General features: G+C 42.0%; 2 pseudogenes; one reads left to right on the top strand and one right to left on the bottom strand.

The window, feature by feature from the left end:
- The first annotated feature begins 8092 nt into the window (after positions 1 to 8092).
- On the top strand, positions 8093 to 8833 carry LOC119048539 (proteasome subunit alpha type-1-like; annotated as a pseudogene).
- A 15283-nt stretch (positions 8834 to 24116) lies between these two features.
- On the bottom strand, positions 24117 to 25101 carry LOC119048562 (protein FAM118B-like; annotated as a pseudogene).
- Positions 25102 to 26517: the final 1416 nt, after the last annotated feature.

Below are 26517 nucleotides of genomic sequence, written 5' to 3'. Positions count from 1 at the left end.
AACAGTGTAACTTTGTCTTGAAGTTATAAGGTCTAATATAGTTTATTAATAGTTATAATTATACTAAAATAATGGTATAGGTATATTATGTACTAAGTATTTATTACATGCTAAGAACTTCACAGTCATTGGACATAATGCTGTTTTAATAATAAAATCACAGTAAGGGGTATTACTCAGCACTTAATCTATGCCACACCTTGTGCCACAACTTTAAATGGTAGGTGCTGTTAATATCCTTGTTTTCTAAATGATGAAGTGAGAAACAGAGAGATTAAGTAAACATACCTTGGTCACACAGCTATGAAGAGGTGCATGATGCCACAGCCTGACTCCAGGTCAGAGTTCCCAGCAGTCATGCTGGGATTCCCAGCAATGAGGAATCACTGAATCATTGCTAGAAAACACTAGAATTCCAGCAGTCAGGGTGGGAGCGTCCCAGCTGTAATCTAGGGATCCTCCCACCTCGAAATACCATGCGGTGTGTAAGAGCAGATGATCCCTACACAAAGGGGCTGTGTGGAGACCCCTTCCCGGGACTCCTGCGCCCGGGACACAGGCCAGGATGCTGGGTGCACAGCAGTCCCTGCCCCGTACATACCAGCCCTCGTGTGCTTTATTAAAAGGAAGTTTTTACCCAGCCTATTCCTGGTAGGGCCTCAGCAGCAGTTGGAGCTTCATTGGAGTGTAAACTGATGCGGGTTTATAAAAAAGACTAGGCAGAGCAGCTCCACTGGGACCGCCCTATCCGCAGCACCAGGAACCTGAGACTTTAACTAAATCTTTGATTTCCCTGCGAAAAAAGCAGACCAGATACGCACTTATTCCTCTGCTTAGCTGTTGTCTTCCCGCACCTGGGGAGCAGAGGGGCCACATTCCCTTCCGCTCCTGTCTCCATCTTTGTATGCACGTGCACGTGCGCACACACGCGCACACACACGTATACAGGTGCCAACTCCTCTGGGGTCCTCTAGCCTGGTATACTGGCCCTAAAAAGCCAGCGAGGCCTGAAGGATGTCTCTGAAGTCAGACAGATTTAGGTCCAAATACCCGTGGAATGACCTTGAGTTTAGGTTGTCAGATTTAGCAAATAAAAGTATAGCACACACAGTTAACTTTGAATTTCAGATAAACAATAATTAGTATTTTGGTATAAGCATGGGACATGCTTCTCTGAAATTTACATGCAACTGGGCGCCCTTATTCTTCCTGAAACAGTCCCTTGGGTGGGGGAGGCGGTTTGAACTTCTCTAACCCTCAATTTCCTCATCTGTAAAATCTTCTGATTCTTATGAGACCTAGAAAAGACAATACCCGTGAAGGGTTTAATGCCATGTCTAGCATACTGTTAGTGCTTAATTACTACTACTCCATTTCATATGACATGATCCGTAGTCCATTGCAGTGCTTTGTTTAACCCCTCAAGTCTCACTAAAGGACAGATGCATCCACATCTTTGTATCCCCAGTGCCTAGAAGTTCCTGCAATACAGTAGGTGCTAGGAATATATGCTAAATAATTTAATTGATGATTAGTTTAACAGTTGCAAAAAGTCAAAAGCCAATGAATGAAAAATTAATGACCCTAGGATTAAGCAAGATTCCCAACTTTTAAAGACAAAGAGCAAGATCACCTTTCTGTTGACACATATTTATCATGTCCCAGTTAAGATACTAAAGACATCTGAGGCTGCCTGCCATGGCTCAAATTTTTATTCCTCCTCTCTGAGCTTCTCAGTTTTCTCACCTGTAAAAAGGAGATAATAATAGTATCCACCTCAAACAGTTCATCCAAGTTCATAATTGTAAAATACTTCAGACAGCCCAGGCAAATAGAATTTGGTGATCAATTAACCATAGCTATTACTTAGGCCAGCTCTTGCCTGTGGTCACCAGAGAGAAATGAACAGGACAGCAAGGCACACCAGAAGGGGGGGCGGTTCAGTGGAACACAGGAAGACAGTTACTCCTTGCCCATGAGATGCAGGCCAGAGGAGGAATGGCCAGCTTCTGCCTTCAGAGAAGACAGATACTTCCTCCAGAAGGCCTGGGTAGTGAACACAGTGTGCAGAGGGCTAGGTCCCTGATGCTTACCAACATATGACATATTTGTCTAGCATCTATCTCCCCCTACCAGAATGTAATTCTATGAAATCAGACATTTTTCAATGTTTTTTTTTACTGGAATATCCCAGAAGAACACTTGACTCGGAGTATATGTATCCATCAGTTGTCTGGGAAGGGCAATGAGGAAGTAAAGTTAAGAGAGATTTTGTATTTAATTTTCCTTTTTCCCCTTCTTCCTCCTCTATCCCTCCCTTCTTCCTTCCGTTGAGGTAAGAAGAACATGTGTATAGAGGTGATAGGAAGAAGTGGAGAGGGAAATAGTGACAAGAGACATCCTGAAGTAAGACAGAGGATGGAACCCTCTCCTACTTTTTAAGCAATCTCATTTATCCAACAATATTTCTTTGTACATCAGTGATAATAAGAATTATCACTCATTCTCATCCACCTCACTAGGGGGTAGGAGTGGAGGTCTAAAATGCCTTTTAGGCACTAAAAGAATGAAGTTAATTCATGTGTCATGATTTAGAAAGTTCTCCCAGATATATTAAGTTGGGGAATTGCTGAGTAGTGTGTAGAGCATGCTTTGTGCATGTGTGTGTGTTTATATCATATAGAACATTTCTACAAGAATATAAAAGAAACTGTTCATAGCAGTCACCTCTTGTGGAGAGAACTGGAGGAGAGGGAGGTGTCTGTAAACGGATAGAGGTAACTTCATTAGACACCATTTTGTTTTATTGACTTTTTTGCTGTATGTATTAATTACTGTTTAAAATTTTTAAGTAGTGTTTAAAATATTTGGGGACCAATCAAGAATATTTTAAATGCTTTTTAAAATTATAATACCTAAGGGAATAAAGAAATATTTTTTTAAAAAAGAAAAGAAAGGCATCTGTGATTTCCTCATTTAGATATAACCATTGGGAACACCTTGGTAGCTAGCCTACTGTTTTTTTACAATGCACATATACTTCTTTCCCCACCAGATGCCAATATTTTACATCCTTTAAAAAATATTTAACCATATATTGAGCACCATTTCTCATGTCATTAACATAGAATTTTCATTACAATGCCCACGGGAGAGGTATCTCATAATGTATTTAATCCAACCCTTACTGTTGGACATTAGGTTGTTCTGGATGTGTCTCCTTTAATCTGTATTAACACAGAAAATGTTTATGGTATAGTGAGAAAAAAAGCAAGACATAAAAGAGTATGATTCATTTTTTCACATGTACGTGGGTATATATGTGTGTATATGTGTATAGACACACAATAAACATTTCACATACATGCCTGTGTCTGTATGATAAAAGATTGAGACAATATCCACCAAAATGTTAACAATCTTGTTCTAGGATTAGTAAGTTCTGGGTTAATTTTTGTTTTCTTATTTTCTCTACATTTTCTAAAATGCCTAGTGGAGTGAAGACTGTGTGCACCACCTAGAGCCTTGCTCCAGGACTGAGGCACTCCTGCCCCCAGCTTGTGGGATTGTTGGCCATCAGTGCCTCTCAGCTGAGACACTTTCCAGGGACTTTCCTCTACTGAAGGAGTAGCCTCACCCAGGGTCACACGTACCCTTCCTGGGATAACTTCAGCCATGTGTGGTCCTTGTGGGCATACAAGGGCCGGGGCCCTACTTTAGTCCCAGCGCCAACACTCTTAACAGATCAGCTGAGGCCTTCCTCCTGGCTGCCCAATTTCTCCCTCTACCTGGGCCTGCTTTCTAGGTGAGCCATTATAGCATCTAAAATGAAGACATTCATTTGGCAATAAAAAAACTTTTTAATTAAAAAGATCCTTGTAAAATGCCCTACTTTTGTTCTAGAAGATCTCCCACTATGAAAAATTGTCTGTTCTCCAAAGTGACCAATGAAATATATGATGAGATTTGTTCCCTGGGTCTTGCAGAGAAATTCGTGGAAGGCAATTAATCAGTCTTTTTGTCTGATGATAAATCCCCTCCCAGTGGTGCCTGTCCCTGACCAGCTGACATTTCCTTAACCCACTTGCCACCTTACTTGTGTTAAATGACTTACAGTCTTAAACTTGGAGATTTTAATCTCATCTATTAAGCCAGCAGGGCCAGTAATTCCCTGAATGCATTTTTATTGACTCTGTAAATCAGACTTCTCCACATCAGACACAGTGACTGGGAGAGAGGTGTTTGTCTGTAAAATTGGTTGGACACAGACCATTGACTGTGATAATAACCAGTGATTTGTGGGACCAGATAGACAAGCCACATGCACTAAGCAGATTAAAATATAACAAAACAAAAAGGTTCCATTACCAGGAATACTGGCAAAGGGCAGCAAAATGTTCATGATAAAAGTCAGAAAACAAACTAATTCCAGGTCTGGAAGGAAGTCCAAAAGAGTACTTTACTCCTTCTGCAGTGAACCAGAGTGTGTGAGTCTGCTAAGCACAGCTAAGTAAACCAATTTCAGAAAGCCTTTCAGTGGAAGTCAGAGAAAGCTGGGCTCCGGCCCTGCAGGGGTGCAGGTTCTTATGCTCTGCAGGCCCTCTGCCTCCTGATAGGAAGAGTTTACAAAAAGTGCAGTGAGGATCCTAAACAGCTTTAAAGAACACTCTTCTGGTGGCCCTTTTCCCACTGAGGAAAGACCTAATGAAATCTAAGTGGTTGGGTGCCTGCCTACTGCTCTGACTTTATCCTTATAACTCCCACTGTGGCCTGCTCCTCTCTAGCCACATTGACTTCTTGCTGTTATGCCAATAACACTAGCACCTCTGACCTCAGGACCTTTGCACTTGCTGTTCCTTTTGACTATCATGTTCTTACACCAGTCTAGTTCATGCACTTCACTCAGGTTTCTGGACAGATTTCACCTACTCAGAGATGCCCTCTCTGGTCACTTCTCTGAAATGTACCCTGCCTCCCAAGCCCAATCACTTTCAGTGTCTCCATTGTCTTTTTTTGTATTTAGTATGAATAGACATCATGTTATTTATTACACATACTTGTTTATTCTAAGCCTCACTCCTCCAGAGAATGGGAGTTTTTGTCTGTTCACTGCTGTATTCTCAGTGCTTAGGACAGAAAGTGCTGGAGTATTTGTTGAATGAATGAGTGATGTATGCTACCAGTCATTTTTATCTTCATCGAAATAGCTGACTTTATTAATAAAGTATTTATGCAACAAATGTTTGGTGAGGACCTGCAATAAGCTAGGCCTTGTGCTTGAGTCTCTCTCTCTCTCTGAGGATTCCATCCCTTACTGCCCTCATCTGGAAGACATGGTTCTTTATTATTTTTTAAATATATTTCATTGATTATACTATTATACTTGTCCCATTTTTTTCTCCACTTTCTTTCCCTCTGCCCTGCAACTACCATGCACCCACATTATCCTCCCCTTTAGTTCATGTCCATTGGTCATATATATGTTCTTTGGTTTATCCACTTCCTATACTATTCTTAACCTCCCCATCTATTTTGTACATACCAATTATGCTTCTTATTCCCTGTACATTTTCCCCTATTCTTCCCTTCCCCTCCCCACTGATATCCCTCCATGTAATCTCCATTTCTGTGAATCTGTTCCTGTTCTAGTTGTTGCTTAGTTTATTTTTGTTTTTTATAGGTTCAGTTGTTTGATAGTTGTGAGTTTACTGTTCATACTTTTTATCATGTTCTTTTTCTTAGATAAGTCCCTTGAACATTTCATATAATAAGTGCTTGGTGATGATGAACTCCTTGAACTTGACCTTATCTGGGAAACTTTTTATCTGCCCTTCCATTCTAAATGAAAGCTTTGCTAGATAGAGCAATCTTGGATGTAGGTCCTTGCCTTTCATGACCTGGAATACTTCTTTTCCAGCCCCTTTTTGCCTGCAAGGTTTCTTTTGAGAGATCAGCTGATGGTCTTATGGGAACTCCTTTGTAGGTAACTGTCTCCTTTTCTCTTGCTGCTTTTCAGATTCTTTCCTTATCTTTAATCTTGGGTAATGTAATTGTGATGTGCCTTGGTGAGTTCCTCTTTGGGTTCAACTTTTTTGGGACTCTCTGAGCTTCCTGGACTTCCTGGAAGTCTATTTCCTTTGCCAAGTTGGGGAAGTTCTCCGTCAAATAAGGAAGTTCTCCTTATTTGTTCAAATAAGTTTTCAATTTCATGCTCTTCCTCCTCTCCTTCTGGCACCCTTATGATTCAGTTGTTGGAACATTTAAAGTTGTCCTGGAGGTTCCTAACTCTCTCCTCATATTTTTTGAATTTTTCTGTCTTCATTCTGTTCCAGTCGAATGTTTTTTTTCACTTCTGCTCCAAATCATTGATTTGAGTCCTGGGTTCCTTCTCTTTACTGTTGGTTCCCTGTACATTTTCCTTTATTTCACTTAGCATAGCCTTCACTTTTTCCTCTGTTTTGTGACAATACTCAATCATTTCTGTGAGCATCCTGATTACCAGTTTTGAACTCTGCATCTGATAGGCTGGCTATCTCTTCATCGCTTAGTTCTATTTTTAGAGCTTTGATCTGTTCTTTAATTTGGGCCATATTTTTTTGTCTTATTGCTCCTGTTATGTTGTAAAGGGTGGAGCCTTAGGTATTGTCCAGGGCAGGGCAATTCATGTTGCTGCATATGGGGGACTGTATGTGGAGGAGGGGTCTTAGAGGGAGCAATGCTACTTGCTCAGCTCTCAGCTGGCTTTCAGTCACTTCCCCCACTACCCACAAGCAAGTTGGGCTCTCCTGGTGCTGATTCCCAGGTGGGTGGGTTTGTGTCAGTTCCAAGACCCTATGGGTCCCTCTAACAAACTCTCTTATGAGGCTGGAGTTTCTCCCACTGCTGCAAGCCCCACAGAATTTTACAGCCAGAGGTTTTGAGGCTTTCTTTCCCCACGCTGGAACCCTGGGTTGCACAGTCTGTGTTGCTCCCGAGTTGTTCCTCCCTGTTTATCCATACATAAATGTGGGACTGCCTGGTCCAGCAGCTGCTGCCTTGCCCACCTGGTCTGCTAGCCATTGCCTTGCCATGTGCTCTCTCCTCCTGGCTGCTTGTCTCCCCCCACTCTTACCAGTCTGAATGAATGTTTCTTCTTTAACTCCTAGGTTGTCAGACTTCCATACAGTTCTATTCTCTGGCAGTTCCCGTTATTTTTTAAATTTGTTGCTGGCCTTCTTTTGGTTGTGCAAGGAAGCAAAGTGTGTCTATTACACCTCCATCTTGGCCATAGTCTCTCCAAGCACACACTGTGTTGGTATGTGTGAAATATTATTCTCCAGCAATCTGCTGGCTCACTTCCCCTTCTAAATTCCTCCAGAGGGAGTGGCAGGAAATATGTAAGAATGAGAAATGCCAAGGACAGACCATTTTTTTAGGCAATCTGGCAGGGGAGGAGGGAGGACAAGGGGTACTAGGAAGAGGCAGATGGAGAGCATGGATTTTGGTTAAAGAAGGAGCTTTTGGAAAGTGAGAGGTTATGAATTCAAAAAAGAGAGAAAAGTTAATATGTAGAGAATGTCCCTAAGGAGGGAGCAGACAAAAGATCAAAAGCATGAATGGATAAAATAAAATTAATTAACAAGTTCATGTCTGAAAGCCATCATTTTCTCTCTGAGACAGAAGTCTAATCCAAGGGGACTGGGCTAATTTAGGAGGCAAGAGGAGGTGGCAGTGTGGGTTTGAAACACACCAGCTGTTGAGAAGAGCAGGAGAGGGAGAGGACAAACACTGGAAGGGTTGCCCTGCCTGCTGAGGGCCATGCAAAGCTGGAGACCTTGACTTTGAGGTGTCCTATCATACATGCTTGCATAGTTTATTCTGTGCCCCATCCCCACGCCAGCAAGTAATCCCTGGCTGTCCTTGTGTTGTAAAAATAAAATAACAATAATCACTAACATTTAGCAGGGTATTACCAATTCCTCAATTTTACAGATGAGGAAACTGAGGCACAGAGAGTTACATAGACAGTGGTGGTATTAGTCAGGGTTCTCCTGAAAAACAGAACCCAAAGATATATATGTATCTTTCTTTGTCTCTCTCTGTCTCTGTCTTTATGGAAGCTGTCAAATAAGGTTCAGCCACAGTTGTTCTGAAATCAAAAACCTGTGCAGTGTGGCTGCACTGAAAAGAGCACAGTCAGAGTCTGCAACTCACCAGAAGAGTTCTACCTGTTGACCACAGTATTGGTATCTCAATTACAGAACTTATGCTGATTCTAGACTATTATATAATATGCACCAGGAGTTTTTGGATTCCAGATTTTTATTTGACAGACCTCTTCCTGTGTCTCATCTTGCATCTCTAATTAGAAGCAAGAGCCAGTTACCAACACAAAGATATGGCTGAAGACCATATGGTATTGGGCTGTTTATTGCTGGATATGATGATGTGGGTTCTCATATTTCCCAAACATGTCCATATGCTAACTATTTTGATTGCAGAGTTCTATATATTGGAGTCCATTTTTAATCAGCCTGTACTTACTTGAAGACACAGGTCTGAGTTTACAGAGTAAACTGGAATGAACTGGTTAAGCATAGTCTGCATGCTTTAAGAGAGACTCTCTGCAGAACAGGACCTAACTGCAAAGAACATTTCCACTGGACTTGTTGGTTAAGACTTGGAGTTTACGATTTATGATGATGATGATGATATGTCTTCATTCCTGGGTCTTGAAGAAAGTCACAGCACTACTCAACCTGCTGGTCAGCCTGCAGAAAAGGCATTAAGTGATAATCCCCCAGTCTATATATGTGTTATCAAATGTGTAAGTATGCAGGAACATGTACAATGACAATAATCTATACTCTGAACAAAAGATGCAGTGGTGGCCCTGGCTGGTGTAGCTCAGTGGATTGAGCACGAGCCTGTGAAGCAAGGGGTCGCCAGTTCGATTCCCAGTCAGGGCACATGCCTGGGTTGCAGGTCAGGTCCCCAGTAGGGGACACATGAGAGGCAACCACACGTTGATGTTTCTCTCCCACTCTTTCTCCTTCCCTTCCCCTCTCTCTAAAAATAAATAAATAAAATATTTTTTATAAAGATGCACTGGTGAAATGGCATGTTTTAGGAACTAGTCCAGATGTGAGTTTTTCCCAAGCTATTTCACTGAAACCATGTAATGAGATGCATTTTTCTTGGAAAAGATTTATATAATCGTATTCTAGAAAGTATATTTATCTGTGGTGATGTTTTATGTGAAGAACATAGTGTTTTTGTGGTTTTGAAAACAACTCTGAGATAAAATTGTTTCATCTGCTGATGAAAAAAAATAAAAAATAAAAATAAAAGTTTCTCAGAGAAGCAAGAGGAGGTCAAAGGCAACCCATGAGAAAGCAATTGCAATAATTTGGAAAGGGAAGATGGGGTTCAATGAGAAGGGAAGCATCAGAGGCAGTGGGAGGTGCCATCAAACCCTGGGTGTGTTTTGAAGGCAGAGCCAAGAGAATGTGCTTCTGCTTCAGAGAAAATGAGGCACAAATGGTGCCTCAACACTTTGTTCTTCCTCATAGGTCAGTCACTCTTCCCTGGCCACCCACTCTCTTCCCAGGGTTTTCATAGGCCTCACATTTATGAGGGCCTCAAATGAAAAAGTTTGGCCTAAATTTGTTCCTAAAATTGCAAAGGTAAGCACATATAATAAGATAATTATATAGGAAGGTGGGAGAGAGAAGAAGAATGCAGTGACAAGTGAGTTAAATTCATGCCCATTGTAGCTGGCAGTCAAAAGATAGTGTCCATGGTTGATAAATTAAGAAATAGCAGTTTTCACAAGTTGTTTGGAGATGTGGAAGTAACCACTAGAAGAAATACTTAAAAAGAGTTAAAATTGGTTGTCTTTGAGAAATAAGATTGAGAGTGGCAAAGGGTTGGGAAAGAATGTTGTGTTTCATTAAAAACTGTGAGTTTTCAAGATGTTGGAGGAGTAGGTGGATCTTTATTGTACTTCCTCCCAGAACCAAACTGGAAATAAAACTAAACTGGGGAACGTTCAACCTGAATTACCAACTGAAGACTATCTGCAGAGGAGACTTTTAACCAAAGACAGAAACCATCTCAAGACTGGAAGGAGAAGAAGGCTTGTGGAAAGGGCTGGCCCCACTCCCACAGGTGGCAGGCTGAAATTATGGAGGGATCTGATGGCTGTTGGAGGTTCCCCCTGAAAGGAGTGAAGCCTGCACCCAAGACTGGGCTCCCCAGCCTGGAGTGCCAGAGCCAGGATCAGCCACCTACGTAGCATCCAGAGGTGAAAGGCAAAGAGTTTTCTATTCACCAGGGAGACACGGAGCCTGCCAGAGACAAAGCCACATTTTTTAAGGGACCAAAGTACAAGATTTCCTATCTTAGCCACTTACCCTGGGCTCTGACAAAGGGAGGGTAGTGCAGACTGGAGTAGGCAGTCTGCAGTGGGAGACACTGGGGAGAGATGTAGAGAAGAGGCTACTGGGATCCCTATGTTGGGTCATTCCCCCCATATCACAGCAGCCATTTTCCTTGAGAGGAGCATGCCCCTCCTAGGGACCTCAACCTGGGGAAAAACAATGACTCCACTCTCTGGAATCCCACCCTCCCTACCTTACATCTTAACCCCAGCTGAGGAGATAGTAGCATAGGCAGATTCAGAGTATGTGACTGGCACTTTCTCCTCACAGGGCAGCTGACAGAAACACCCTTCTGGTTTCTGGCAGATCTAGCCACTGGGCTCCAGAGGCACCACCCAACTGCCTACTAGGAACTCCACTCTGCAGAGGTCAAGGAAATAATTCAGGACAGACTCAGACATGTGGCTTTGGGGTAGGGGAATACACCTACTGTCTTCCCTAAAATCATCCCCCTCAAATTAACATGCAGATATTACAACAGAAAATTTTATTAATTTTTCAAATTTAATTACAACATGAATTATAGTTACTAGAAAAGAAAATATGAAAATACCCCTAAGCTCACATACCATAAAGAACCACTATCTTTTCCTGAGCACAGACACACAGACACCTAAACAGCTATAAATGTGGCATCATTCTACATGTAATTCATTTTGCGTTCTACTTTTTCACATAAATATTATCACCATTTTTATGTTAACCAACATGTTATTCAAAAACCTCTTATTGGAAAAATTCATATTGAATTATATTTATTCAGTGTTTTTTCTATTCCTCAACTAATCATTCTTAATGCAGAACCTCTAGAAGAAAAGTACAAAACACAGTAGGTCACTTGTAACGAGGTAAACATTTTAGTGGGTGTCGTTGCAACCTTTCTTTTCTTTTTTCTTGGACAATAGTGGCAACATGAATTTGGACTGTAAACCTGAATCAGTACTTGCAATCTTTATTTTCCATATACTGTTTATTTCTAAGAAAAAGTTTTCTTTTTTAAGAAAGGGAATGAGAATCACGTTTTCCTTAGAAATATACATGTACATACAGGGTCTGTCCAAAAGGTAGCTAGGCATGTAATATGAAAAACAGAGGCATTTATTGAAGAAGATACAAGATACAAAAAACATTGTACATAGGACAATGACACCTCAGTCCCCTTCAAAGTAGGTACCTTGGGACCTCACACAGTTCCAATTTCCATCAGCTTCCCTGTCATATTTTTCTGAATCTCGCCGATGGTCTGAAATCTCTTCCCTTTCAAAGATGATTTTAGTTTAGGAAAAAGACAGAAGTCACAGGGCACCAAATCTGGACTACAGGGGGACTGACTCACCGAAGTGATTTGATGTTTTACAAAAAAAACTGTACAGGAGATGTGACGCATGAGTGGACATATTGTAGCGATGAAGCAGCCCATCACCAGTTGCCCATGCTAGGGTCTTCAGAATCATCTGAATATTTTACGTGGAGGAATGCTCAAGCTTAATACAAAAATTTGATGCAGAGTCATACTTGCTCAGTCATTCGAACATGACAGCCACACAGTACACATGCTCACTTGACAGCATCTACTGCCCCCACTGACTAGCAACAGTGAAGTTGTCATTGTTCATGCATGTGTATTCCAGTCCATTCTCCTTGGCTACCATATTACATCCACGTTGCACAAACCATTCTCATTGTATTAACAATGGCTGGACTTTTTCTGGACAGAACTTGGTATACACAATGGAATGTTACTGGGTCATAAGAAAGAATAAAATCTGACCATTTGTGACAGCATGAGTGGACTTATAGGCCAGGGTATTAGCTCAGTGAAATAAGTCAGTCAGAGAAAAAAAATGCCATATGATTTCACTTATATGTGGAATTTAAAGAACAAAATAAGTGAATAAACAAAATAGAAACAGACTCACACATACAGAAAACTGGCAGATGGTTACCAGAGAGGAGGTGGGTTGAGGGACTGAGTGAAACAGGTGAAGAAATTAAGTACAAATTGGTAGTTACAAAATAGCCACAGGATGTAAAGTACAGCATAGAGAATATAGTTGATAGCATTGTAATAACTATGTGTCGTGTCAGGTGGGTACTAGAAATATCAGGGGTAACACTTTGAAAAGTACATGATTGTCTAAACACTATGCTGTACGCCTGAAACTAACAGAATATAATATTGAATGTCAACTGTAATTGAAAACTAAATTTTAAAAAAGAATGAGGTAATAATGGGTAATATTTTAAGGAAGATTTCATAAAAAGAACCATATGGTAAATTTCCCATGCTTTCACTTGAAAAAAATTTTGAGTGTCTTCAGATACACTAAGCATGCATTGAAACGTATTATCCCTGTCCACTCTGGACTATGTGACATCTGACCTCTGATGGGGATTGTGTGGTAACATTTCACAACCCCAGGGGGTTCCATCATATAGTGTACACTGTGAATGAGACCCTCCACAGTTGAATAGGACACAACCTGCACAACCTTACCTGGCAGCTTCCGTAGGACTCCATGATGAGAAAGAGATAGGCTGGAACTGACTGTCAGCCCAGGTGGCTCACTCAGTGATTTCCCTGTTCATCATTCCCTGCTGGGGAGTGGCTTGAAGATGGATTATATTTCCTCACTTTGATCACAGAGTCCTTTAGGAGCAGAGTCTGAAAATGCAGTCTCCTCCCAATAAGAAAAGAAAAACAAAATCCCAGGGTTGTGGGACCCAGTATTTAATCTCCTTTTTCGTGAGGTCCCAAGTGAATGTAAATCACTGAGATAAAATATTTTCTTCATGTCACCATCTAGATGTAAGAATGCAAACAGGAATGCTGTATCATATATGTCTTGTGTGACCTGAGAAGATATTTTGAATTTATCTGCCAACCAATTCCAAGTAAAAATCCAGGTGTTAATCTTCTTTTGAAAAAAAAACAACCTGGGAAATGGGCCACAGTGAGCCCCTGTTCCCACCTGGTAACAGTCAGCTGGAAATATGAAAAAAGTCCCTTGGGAGGGGGGACCTTGCTTTCCAATACTCTTCAGCCCCACCCCTGCCTATTGCCTCCCCAACACATCTGGCTTCACTCTGTCACCTGCCAACGCCTAGAGTCAGTCATATTTACTTCGATGCAAATAACTCTTTTCACCCAGAAATGACCTACTAATTATGTTATTGATTTATATCATCCACTAATTTATTGAATTTTCTAGTGATAATAAGCCTTGGCTACAGAATTAAACAACAACAACAAAAACCCTACAACAGAACAGATTCTGAGAGCTCTTTTTCTCACAGCACACAAAACAGCCTATTAGTCTTGAGGAAGCACCATCCTCCTTCACTTCCGCAAAGGCCACCAGCAATGAATACATTTTCAAAAGTCACCTCTTATCCACCTTGAAATGAGCTCAGAGATATCCCAGAGCTGTATAATTAGTTGTATCTCCAACGCAGGGCTCTCCCGCAGGACAACCAGGCCATGATAAATTAATCCTTAGTCACCTGAACACACGTGGATGAAAAAAAAATGCAACTTATAACCAAGCTTACAGAAATAACAGATCTGGACAAGACACAGCATTTTCCTCAAAAAAAAGTGGCAAACGTTTAAGAAAATACTCAATGAAAGAACAGAGCTGGCACTCTTGCTTCTTGTTCTAAGCAATGTAAGCCTTTTAGCAAAGGCTATTTAGAGATATGTTTCAAGTGAAATCTTTTTTATGTTCTAATTCTCGTTACTGTGAGCTCAGCTTTCTAGCCCTTCCACTCACCAGTGAGTAATAGAGGCTACACATGGGGTACAACTGATATGTCAGGAACTTTGAGGAATTTCTGCCCAGGATGGCATGGATAGGATCAGAGCAAAGGAGGTCTCTGAGGTCTGATAGAGGACTCCCCCTTCTTGGTGAGGTGGTGTGTTGGAGAGATGATGGGGAGAACCTGCTAGAACCTACCGCCTATCCCGTGTTTCCTAAATCAGAGGGGTGTGGGCTCCAGGCATGAGTGGATTGAGAAGCTGGGCTTCTGTTCCCATCCTGGAGGCCTCAGGAAGCCCTGGAATGGCCTGCAGGACAGGCTCTCTTGGGCTATGACCAACCCAGTAGACTCATCCCCATAGATTCCACCCAGGGAGGCCATCCTCCAACATGCTGTGAAGAAGTGGCAGATCAACCAGCCCAAATAAGTAACTAATTTCCTCCATTCTGTTCCCCCACCCTTGGATAAACCACCTTACATCAGTAGCTAGGTTTCACACAGGAAAACAAAACCAAAAACACCACTCGTGGCAACAGGGAGCACACCCTCAGGGAGCAGCAGTGGGATCACCTGGACCATTTTCCTTAATCCCCTCCTCCTTCTACCCTGCTCATCACATCTCCGCAACCCTGGAAAGTCTCTTCTGCTAGAGTTACTTTTCCAAAAGGCTAATCTGATTGTGTCATCACCCCTTCTGGGTTCACCCATCAAAGAAACACTTTCAGGCCTCCCCTTGCTCTTAAAATGAAGCCTGGGCCCTTAACTATGACCCAGCCAACACTTCTGACCTCAAAACTTGTCCCCATCTTCATACCCCACCCTCTTCCACTCACACTCCAACCATTGGAGTTCTTTTAAATTAATTTATTTAATTGTTGTTCAGATACAGTTTTCTGTTTTTTACTCCCATCCCAGCCCACCACCCCTGTGCTCCCCACCTCCCTCCAATTTCCACCCCCCTTAGTTTTTGTCCATGTGTCCTTTATACTAGTTTCTGTAAATCTTTCCCCTTTCCCCCTGGAATTCTCTCCCCTCTCCCCTCTGGTCACTGTCAACCTGTTCTCTATTTCAGTGTCTGGCCCCCCCACTAGAGGTTTTTATTCAGATTCTCTAATAGCTCAGGCTTCCTCCCACTGCAGAGCTTTGAACACGTACTCCTCATGCCTGCATGCTCTTCTCACTGCACCCACTTTTGCCCCTATTCATCCTTCGGATTACAGCTCAAATGCACCTTCCTCCAGGAAGCATTCCCTGACCACACTCTCATTCTCAGTCACTCACTCTCTTTGTGATTACCATTTGCTTGCATGTATTACTATGACGATTGAGTATAAACCCAATGAGAGTTAAGACAATATCTTTTTTCCTCACCATGACAGCCCCAACACCCAGAACAGTATAACTGAATGTATTTTCAAGTATGATTCAAGGGAAGACTAAGCCTGGAATGCAGCTTCCCTAATTGAGGCAGGGATGGAAGGGTTGGTGTGAAAATCCAAACTCAGAATGTAGATAAACCAACTCTCAACAGGTGATTGATCCAGTAAAACCTCCTATTTTCAGATGGCTGTTTAGTGAGATCTTTTATATTGGTGGGAACCCTCTGCCTTTCCTTCTACCCATGTTATATGTGTTGTATGTCTGGATCCTAGGTATGCCATAGAGACACCCTAAGTTTTCTTTCTAGAGTCTGTGACAAAGCCCCTTACAGGGACTCCCAGAGAGTCTGCTTCTTCCATTATCTCCTGCCCACCACCGCAAATACACAAAGGCTTCTGGAGCCCTAAACTTGGCCATTGACAGGTAGCCTTTTCTCTTCTCTCTCCTCTCCTCTCCTCTCCTCTCCTCTCCTCTCCTCTCCTCTCTCTCCTCTCCTCTCCTCTCCTTTCTTCTCTCTTTTCTCTCTCTCCTCTCTCTCCTCTCCTCCCCCCTCCCTCCTCCCCCCCCCCCTCCCCTCCCTCCCCTCCCTCCCCTCCCCTCCCCTCCCCTCCCCTCCCTCCCCTCCCTCCCCTCCCTCCCCTCCCCTCCCCTCCCCTCCCTCCCTCCCCTCTCTTCTTCTTCTCTTCCTTTCCCTTCCCTTCCCCTCCCTTCCCCTCTCTTCCCCTCCCCTGCCCTCTCCTCTTCTATTTTTCTTTTTCTTTTCTTAATTGTGGACCTGAAGGTCCCTCTTATAAAATCTGGGCAAATATGAGAGGCAGCATGAGGCATACACAAATAGCCTGCAGTTCAAAGGAAGGTAACTTCTCTACAGTCATGGGAAAATAATTTACAACCAGAAGGAGCAGGTGGTGGAGGAGGATGAGGAGGAGAAGAAGGAGGAGGACAAGAGGGAGGAGGAAGAGAAGAAAGTTGAGAGGGAGGAAGGGAAGGAGAAAAACATTGCTAAAAGATCTGATTTGTGATCTCAACAAGATCAGAGTCTTTTTAATCTATGGAATGAAAACAGGTGGTCACTATGAGGAATTAACTTGGGGTTAGGAAGAATCATCTAAAGACGAAAAACATAGTAACCAAATTAGAGGCCACCTTGGGGCAGCGTATAGGAGATAAGGCCACATGGATGATAGAATCAGCAAAGTGGAATACAAACTTGAGAAAACTTGCTCCCCTCTCCCACTAAGCTCAGAGGAAATGATAAAATCATGCAAGAAAACACAGAAAATATAGTAGACATTTCAAAAGGTGAGAACTCTCTATTAAATAATAGAAAAATCTGAATCTAAAGATGGAATTTAAAATGGAGACTGGACTTTAGGCAAATAAAATGCACATATAGAAATATTGCAGCAAATTTTCAATTTAACTCCTATGAACACCTGGGGGACAAGCAGGTTGGCTTCAGACTGGCAATCTACAACACTGAATGTCAGAAAACACTGGAACATCATTTATAAACTACTGAATAGTTGTGATGAGAGGATTCTCTGTATCCAGCCATGGTGTCATTTTGCAAGATTTTCTCAAACATGCGAAGATCCATTCTGAATAAAATACTTAAAAACCCATGCCATCAAAACAAAATAGCAATCAGAGGTAAATATTCAAAAATGAGGAAACAGTTGCTAGGAAGGATGTGTTTTGGCTTTTGAAGCCAGTTCAACAGAAGGGAGATAATCACTCTAAAATATTGTTTTAGTATGGACACAAGGTTGATTGTCTCCATAAAGTTTTTTAAATATAATTAAAAACATGATGGAGCTTAACTCACAAAGTCTGAAGCAGAGAAAATTCCCAAATGAAAATTTTCATCTTCTCCAAAACAAGAGGACCCCAAAATTGCAGTTCTATCATTGATTTTGATAGCTTCATATAGATTTAAGAATTTCTTTTAAAAATCTTTAAGGTGGTTAAGGTAACTGTCAAGGGGAGGGTCTTCCAAGTTTTCACAAAAGGTAACAGAAATCAAAACAATTTATAGATGGAAAAAGAAAAAGAGATTGAACAAACAAGATGACAAAATCCAAGCAGAGTCAGCAGTTGGAAAATGGCTGTTGAAATGGTCACGAAGTGGTCTGTGAGGACCTGCATTGGGGTGGTGGCAGTAGGGAGAGACCAGGACCTACTCATCTGAGGACTGTTGAAGACATAGCACCTGAGTACTTGATGGCCAGTTGGATGTGAGGGCAGGGATAGGAAGAAAGGGAAGAATTGAGGATCCCAGGCTCATACCCTGGTGACCAGAAGGATGCTGGTGCCACCAACTGGAAAAGAAGACTCAGAAAAAGTATGGCTCCAGCTATGGCCACATTAGCCAGATGTGCCTGAGACATCTTTTTTATATATAAATTTTTATTAGTTATTTTTCAAGTATAGTTTTCTGTTTATTTCTCCCATCCCATCCCACCCCTCCCCCATGCACCTCACCTCCCTCCCATTTCCACCCCCCTTAGTTATTGTCCTTGTGTCCTTTATACTTATTCCTCTAAATCCCTCCCATTTTTCCCCTTAAATTCCCTCCCCTCTCCCCTCTGGTCGCTGTCCTAAGACATCTTGGTGGATCTGTGAAGCAGGCTGCTTAGGGTGGTGGCCTGGGCCACAGAAATGTCACTGCAGTAGGAAGGTAGAGTTCACCCTGCCAAGATTTCACCAATCATTATACCCAGAGGGATTTTTCAGCTTAAGACTTCATGAAGACCACCACAATTTTTTTTTGTTTGTTTAGAATCATATAGCCTCCACCAAGAAATGGTCCTCCAAGTCCCACCCCAGCTCCCATAGTCAATCCCCACACTGTTGTCCATGTTCATGGGTCATTCATACATGTTCTTTGACTAGTCCCTTTCCTTTCTTTGCACCATTATGCCCCTTCCCACTCCCCCTGGCAGCTGTCAGTCTGTCCAATGTTTCCATGTCTCTGGTTCTATTTTGCTCATTAGTTTCTTTTGTTCATTAGAGTCCTCTTACAGGTGAGATCATGTGGTGTTTGTCTTTCACCTACTGGTTTACTTCACTTAGCATAATAGTCTCCAGTTCTATCCATGCTGTCACAAATGGCAGGAGCTCCTTCTTTCTTCCTGCTGCATAGTATTCCATCGTGTAAATGTACAACGGTTTTTTTAATCCACTCATTTACTGATGAGCACTTAGGCCATTTCCAGCACTTGGCTATTGTAGATAGTGCTGGTATGAATGTAGGAGTATATAAGGAGGGCAAAGACAGAAAAATTGGGAACACTGTAATAGAATAACAATGATAAAAGAAAATAAATAAATAGTGGAATTTATACATGATAGGTCAGACCCAATTGAAGAGTTATTTACATGTTTGGAAAAAAGAAATGAAACTATATATGTTTCACTCCAGATGGAGGACTAACCAGAAAAAAACAAGTATGAGTTATACCTGCAGCTCTAATTTTAGTTTCTATAAAGCAAGGGCTATGATGGCTGACTCAGTATCCAGGCTTATTTTCAATCCTTGCTCTATCACTTATTGCCTATTGTGCCTGGGTTTTCTCATTGATATGGGGACAAGATGACCGCTCATATACCCCTGTCCTTAGGTCATTATGAGGATTAATTCATGTTAAAAGCTCAGATGGTGGCCGACAGCATTGTTGTTACTAATTCCAACCTAGATTGTCGTTGTTACATCATCCAAGTTTCCTTGATTCTCAACTTTGCTGGTTAACATGGGTATCACTTTTGTTCTTAAATCAGACCTTATAGCTATTTGCAACAGTTTATTGAACTTTCCTTTGACCAGCCCCACCCTGGGGCTATCTGGGGACCCTATTTTAAGTCACTTCAATGAGCAAGTAGATTTATTATACCATACCTGTATAAACTAAACACTTAAAATCACATTATTTATCCTAACATATTTAGCTCTTCCAATATTATGTTACATAGGTTTTCCTTCATATCAGTATGACCTACCAGGGCAGTCATGAGCCTTCTATAAGAAGGACTTTCTATAAGAAAGTTCCCATTCTTCCAGGCTACAGGACCTCACCAGATTGCCTGTACATCATCATCCATCTTCCCAGCTTGAGAATGAAATTCTGGATTCCTTCTCACTGGTTTTCTTTGTTGGCTAAAATTCCTTGAGTACCATCAGCACACACTTATGTTGCTAATGATCTCATCTTCATGACAGCCCAAAAGTTAGATACTATTATTAATCTCCATCATCAAGCTAATGAACTAAAGCATAGAGGGGTTATGTAATGTGGCCAAGGTCACACAGCTGTTAATTAATGGAGCCAGAACTCAAAGCCAGCTGGTCTGCTCCATCATCAATGTCTGTATACTTACCCTCCAGCTCTCCCTGCATCCTATCCATAAACACACCTCTATCTTTCAAAAGGCTTGCAAAACAAGATACACATCATAACCCTTAAGCATAATAGTGCTTAAGGACCACCAACACTGCATACTGTCTGAGTATACTGGCTTCCGCTGATGTCCTCACTGGTTGCAGTTTACATGGGTTTGTCCTGTGCACATTTGAATTGATAGGAACCTTCTACTGAGAGTTCCTCTAATTCTAAACCCCATGCTCTGAATATTTTCTATTACACTGGAGGTGAGAATGAATTCCCAACAAGGTGTGGTGTGAAACCTAGGGTGAAGGTCATCTGTTAGGAGGCTGCAGATTCTGGTGTAACACACACTGGGAACACATATGGAGATGGCTGGCTGTGCGGCATGTCAAGGCTGACAAGGCCACAGAAGACAAGTCGACAGGGCATTGCAGGAAGTAGAGGAGCTCTGTTGGGAACTTCACTATTTACTAATCGCTAACTGGAGGCCATTCCTGTAATCAGCAGCAACTTCCATGACAAGTGGCCACCAGAAGTGGGGTGTTTGCCAAGCATCAGTGTCTGTCCTGCAGTTTCCTCACACAGGACACAGACCCTCAGGCATCCAAATTAAAGTCACGTTATTGTTTGCAAGTGTTCTTGGTTCTGCCTGGGCATTGCCTGGCAGGGGCCCAGAGTGGCATCTTTAACAGATGACTGAAGCACTCAGTTTTGATCTGTTCCAACTTCTACAGTGACAGTCAATTTTTCAAGTTTTGTCATCCTTCAAAGCCATTAAGTCAGCAGACACAGTTGTCTAGCACTGTGATGCAGCAACAGCTGCACAAGGGTTAGCAGGACAATCTGTAAAAGACATTTCTTTCCACTTTGCACCCACCCACCTCTCATCCCATGGTTTCACATACGCAAACAAGAAATGGTATTGCCACCCCATAAAATGAATGAATGAATGAATGAATGAATGAATGAATTGTATGCCTTTGGTGCTCTGAATGTGGTACAAATACTATACAAAGACACCCAGTTATTCCTAGGGTTTGAACTCAAAGGAGGCAGGTGATGTTTTAGCCCTGGTGTCAAATTGCCTGGATTCAAGTTCCAACTCTGTTCTAGGCACCAGAGTCTCTACAAGCTACTGAGCTCCTGCAGCCTTGGTTTTCTCATCTGTGACATTCATGGTATCAAGGATCCCTACCTCTGTAAATTTTCAATTAATGATGTGATGTATGGAGAGTGCCTGGTTTAGAGCAGAGTCACAGTCAACCTTGGCTGTTGCTAGGGAAAAGGAGAGAGATTAACAGGATGAAAATCATCAGCAAAAATCTAAATCCTCACAATGGAGGAAAATGGAAGCAAGGGCAAGGGTCTGGGACAGAGTGAAGATGGCTTCCCCAAGCATGCTGGGAAAACTTTGGTGTAATTTCTTACATATTGGAAAAATGAAAAGGGAGTGAGTTTCCTCCCTATATCATGTCAAGGTGAGATCAAATTCCTCACTGACAAGTGGAGTGAGCCCTCTCCACTTGTAAGAGAAAGATATTACCTAAACAAAAGTTATTTTTTAATCTTTTTATAGGCAGTGAAGGTAAATTACTCTCGTTGAAATTAATTACAGCATCAGAACTGGCCCTGTTTCCAAGTCCCTCTCTGGCCTTACAAAAATGGAAGTCAGATTCCCTGGCAGGGAAGGAGAGAGAAAGGTTCTGTTTAGCAGGGGCTGGTGAGCCATTTCTCATGCAGCCTCCTTGAGCAAGAACCCCAGGTCTTCAGTCCTCCATTTACAAAGCCTCAATCAGGAAATAATGATAATATGTTCCTGTTCCTCCAAGATTTTCGAGGGTTGTACAATATTAAGTAATTCTCCTAAGTCAGCAGAGGAAATTGCTTCCAAAGGTTTCTGAGCACTCATGAAATGTATATGAAGTCTCTACCCCATCTTCCCTTCCAGGCTTAGAGCCTTTCAGACTGCTATCTGTGCACTTGGAATAAATGCAGAATCTGCCTCCGAGACACTACATGGTCTGGCTGCTCCTCACTAACTCTTGACAGGGTTGGCTCCCAGCTCATTCCACTTTGAGGCTTGTGCATTTGCTGTTCCCTCTGCTTGGAATGCCCTTCCCCTAACTTTCTGCCTGACTCTCCCCACACTTCAGGTCTCATCTCAGATATCATCTGCTCAGAGTCCTACCTGACCACTCTCTCAAGCTCACTTGACCTGTCTCTGTCTCTTATTTTCCCTGTAAAATTTCTCATTGAGTTCAAGTGCTTTCTGTGTGTGTTGTTCATTGCCATTTGAGGTAGAATATGAGCTGTAGGGGGACTTCTGTTGGTTGTTTTTAGCGCCTTTTGCCATGCGTGGCACATAATAGATACTCAGTAACTTTTTGATAAACAAAGAAATGAAGGTAAGAGAAACTCAACCCATTCACCCTCAGACAACCGTAGAGTAATAATATGTTTTATGAATAGAATGCCCATCTTAAGATGCTTAAAATTCTTACAGACATTATCCCAGTGCTAAGTCTGCTCCAAAACCTTCTTCCTTTGGGTTGAGTAGATTCATAATGTCCTCAAGGGGTTCAATGCATGCCCTCCAAGAAAAAACTGCCGTCCCCAAAGACCACATGTACTTCACTAGGCCCCCAGTACTCAGCCTGCTTTGGAGGTTGATTGTATGTCTCCATTTGACAGCATGGGAATTAGGGGACATGAGGTCATGGGTTACTGGGCTTTAGGAGTCAGAGCCCTGGAGGTCTCTTCCAACTTCCTTGATGATGAGGAACCAAGGCCAAGAGTGGAAAGGACTGACCAAAATACAAGTTCATAATGAGCCAGGATGAGAGCCTGTGTTCCTCTTGTTTTATTGGATGAAGAGATTCACCAGGAGAGATTTATCAGCTACTGACCAACTACTATGTGTAAAGCAGGTGATGTGTTATTGTACCCATTTTATAAATGAATAATCCAAGGCTCAGAGAGTTGAAGTTTATTTGTTCCAGATCATCAATATGTCAGGGTAAGAAACTATATTTGAATTCAAGTCTATCACATTTTAAATACTCTGTTATTTCAACTCTCCCTCAAGAATAGGTTGATATTACAGTAAAGGTCATGTGGGCAAATGTTTCTCACAAAAGCTAACATAATCCTGACAATAACATTAGACCAAAATACAATTGCTTTATGTCAGACCCTGTGTTATATCACCTCAGTTAATCCTGACAACAGCACTAGGAGGTTGAGGTAGGTGAGCAGAGCTACCTGGATTTACATCACAGTGCTTACTGCTAGGTGAGCTTAGGCAGGAATTATCTTTCTATGCCTTAGTTTCCTCATCACAAAATGGGGGTAACAATATTACCTACCTCATAAGGGCATTGTGAGATTAAACTAGTTATACATAAAGAAGTTAAAGCTATGCCTGGCACACAGTAAACACCAATAAACACTACCCATTATTACTCATCATCCTTAAACAGGGAATGAAACAGATGCTCTGAGGGTGCACACAAGTCTTCATATAGGTGACCTGCAAGAAAATCAAACTCAGGATGTTGAAAAGAGTTTTTCTCTATCTCTCCTCCCCCTCCTTGCCTGGGTTCTGTACAGCTACCCAAACTAGAAGCCCCTGATGTCCTCCCTCCTTCACTCTATAATCCCTAATTCAAGCGGTCACCTAGACTTAGGAATGTTCTTTATTTTTGAAATATACAAGGTTTTAATATAACTCAGGTATGTAAAATATTGTACAGTGTAAATGATCTAGAGAACTAGAGCTTAAAGTCTTGTTTTTAAAAAGCCACTAAGCTTGATTGAAAAACCAAGTATGAAGAACAAATCTACACCAAGGGCCATGGTAAATCCATGGCTCTACACCCCAAGTCCTTCAGGCAGAACAGCTGTCCCAGTGAATATCACACTGATCTGTTGCATGGGCACAAGCAGTGTGTCTAGCCTGGATGTGGGCTGGGGAACTGCATCTGGGTCACATTGTCACTTGGGTATCCTCAAACTGGAACAAACCACATAAGACCAAGAACCAAAAACAAACAAACAAAAAAACCACCCAAAAACAAATGAACAAAAAAGGACTAAGAACCAGCTAGCACAAACTAATAAGTGTCCACAGCAGACAGTGTTTGGTCTAATGGTGGTGACTTTTGTAGCACTCTTATGCACTGTGGTCCCATCTACCCCTCCTGGATATCTCATAGGTCAATCACTTGAAATATTCTGGAAGATCAGCATATTCATCTCCATAAGGAACAAGGTAATTCCCTTCGTCCAGCAGGCTTTCTCAATGTTCCTTGAACTCATCTGCATCTCCCTTCTGAGCCAGCACAAAATGTTGTAAGTCAGATTTACGCTTGACAGCCTCCTGAAAAGGGGCTTGGAAAGTGATATCATCCAGTCCAACTACAATCCAGAAGAAATGACTTGTTTTCATAAAGTCTCTGAATCTCTCTCATAACTAATGTTCCTGAGCACATCCTGATACCCATATGGATAAATGGACATGCCACTACAGTTGTGATAGACCTCATGATACATAACATGCTCAGCTTCCACTTCTCTTGTGCCCACTCTAGGACATTTTCTTCATCAGTAAAGTCAAGGGATTCAAATTATTTTTCCTGATCTACTGCACAGAGTTCCAGGAGAATGTTGAGACTTTTAGTCAATATCAGGGTTCCATTTTCCATCAGGTGGAGAACCGACTGTAGGAGCTCTTTTCCAGAGTCCTATCTTTGACACAAAGCCATGGACTGTATATACAGTCCTTGAATCTTAAGGTTTCAACAGTGCTAATACAAGTAGAGAGGTTCTGAAAAAGGTCCTGGACAACATGAACAGGATTCTCATGATCACAGAGACATCTGTGAAAATGGTCACGGTCCATATGACTTCAAAGTGCAGAATCAATGGCAGCAACCAGTAAGGACTGAGTTACTTCCCGCCAGGATTTCAAGGTTCAAGGCTGGAACCTGAGGAGTAACGATAGCACTAATGCCTGTTCCAATCACTAGCACAAGTTCTCCAGGCTTACATGTTAAGTCTGGAAACAGCATCTTTTTCATGGGAGGTGTGTTATCACAGAACACACCAAAAATGGCATCTGGGTCTGTAAAATATGTCACGTTTCCAAACTCTGTCATTACTCTGACCCCTTCTCTCCATTTCTATGGCCTTTGCCCAAGTTCATATCCTCATCCTGGACTTTTTAGAATTCTGTGGTAATTATAATGGCCTGTCTTTCCTCACACAGCTGCCACTGCAATCTCCCTCAATACCACAGCTGGTCTGTGGGTGGCCATGTCCTGTTCACTCACAAACAGTCCTTGCCCTTCTCCCACACACTGTGCTTCTCAGGCCTTTGCCACCTGACTTATAATCAGGTCTGGGCAATGGGAAGCACTGGTGGGGATCTAGGACAGAAGGGAGAGAAATCAGGGAGGGTATTTCTCTCTGCCTTAGGCAGTGACTCTGGCAGGTCTGCCTCTCCTCTGGGGTTTGAACTCAGCTGGACAGCTCCCACCATGGATCTACTTCCTGCTGGACAGCCCCAGCTTCTGGACTCTGGTAACACCACTTCCTCCCCATGTGCCCCCAGCCCATGGGTAACAAAGAGTGTACTTGCTTCCTGATATTAAAAACCTGCAAGCTGCTATACCCTCAGTTGGTTTCTCAGCTTTTCCTTTGTATTTTGCTGATCAGACACTGACCAACTGATATTTCCTATCAATTCCCTGCTTAAATAACTGTCTAAAATCTTTCCTCCATGCTAAAGTCCAAACACTCTGGCATGTCCATTCCTTCAAAATCTGGGACCAAGTTACATGTGCAAACTCATTTTCTTCCAAGAATACTAGGTTCCTACTTCCCTGAAATTTTTCTCTTTCCCAAAACAACATTCATTCTCAAATTAAGGCTTTTGACTATGCCCCATCACTCCCCTGAAATAGCCTCCCTATCCTCGACCAGGAATATTCTATTCACATTTCCAGTCTTTTTTCTGCAGTTCATTGTTCACACAGTAGTCAGAGTGACCTTATTTATTTATATTGAGGTACAATTGACATATAACACTGTATCAGCCTCATGTGTATGACATAATGATTTGATACACGTACACATTGTGAAATTATTACCACAAGTTTAGTTAACATCTGTCAACATACATAGTTCCAAGTATTTTTTTCTTGCAAAGAGAAAGTTTAGGCTCTATTCTCTTAGCAACTTTCAAATATGCAATACAGCATTATTATGCTGTACATTACATCCCTGGGACTTATTTATCTTATATCTGGAAGTTTATGCCTTTTGAATCCCTTCGCCCATTTTACGCACATGCCCACTCCTCACCTTTGGCAACCACTAATCTCTGTTTCTATGGCTTTGTGTGTGTGTGTGTGTGTGTGTGTGTGTGTGTGTGTGTGTTAAAGATTCTACATATAAATGAGATCATAGTTATTTCACCTACCATAATGTTCTCAAGGTCCATCCATGTTGTCAAAAATGATAGGATTTTCTTTTTCATGGCTGAATAATATTCCACCATATATATATATCAC

Source organism: Artibeus jamaicensis, unplaced genomic scaffold, assembly GCF_021234435.1.
Source record: "Artibeus jamaicensis isolate MK-2021 breed Jamaican fruit bat unplaced genomic scaffold, CSHL_Jam_final contig_700, whole genome shotgun sequence".
Taxonomy (NCBI): Eukaryota; Metazoa; Chordata; class Mammalia; order Chiroptera; family Phyllostomidae; genus Artibeus; species Artibeus jamaicensis.
Note: the sequence above shows the minus strand (reverse complement) of the source record. Positions and strands in the feature narration are given on the sequence as shown.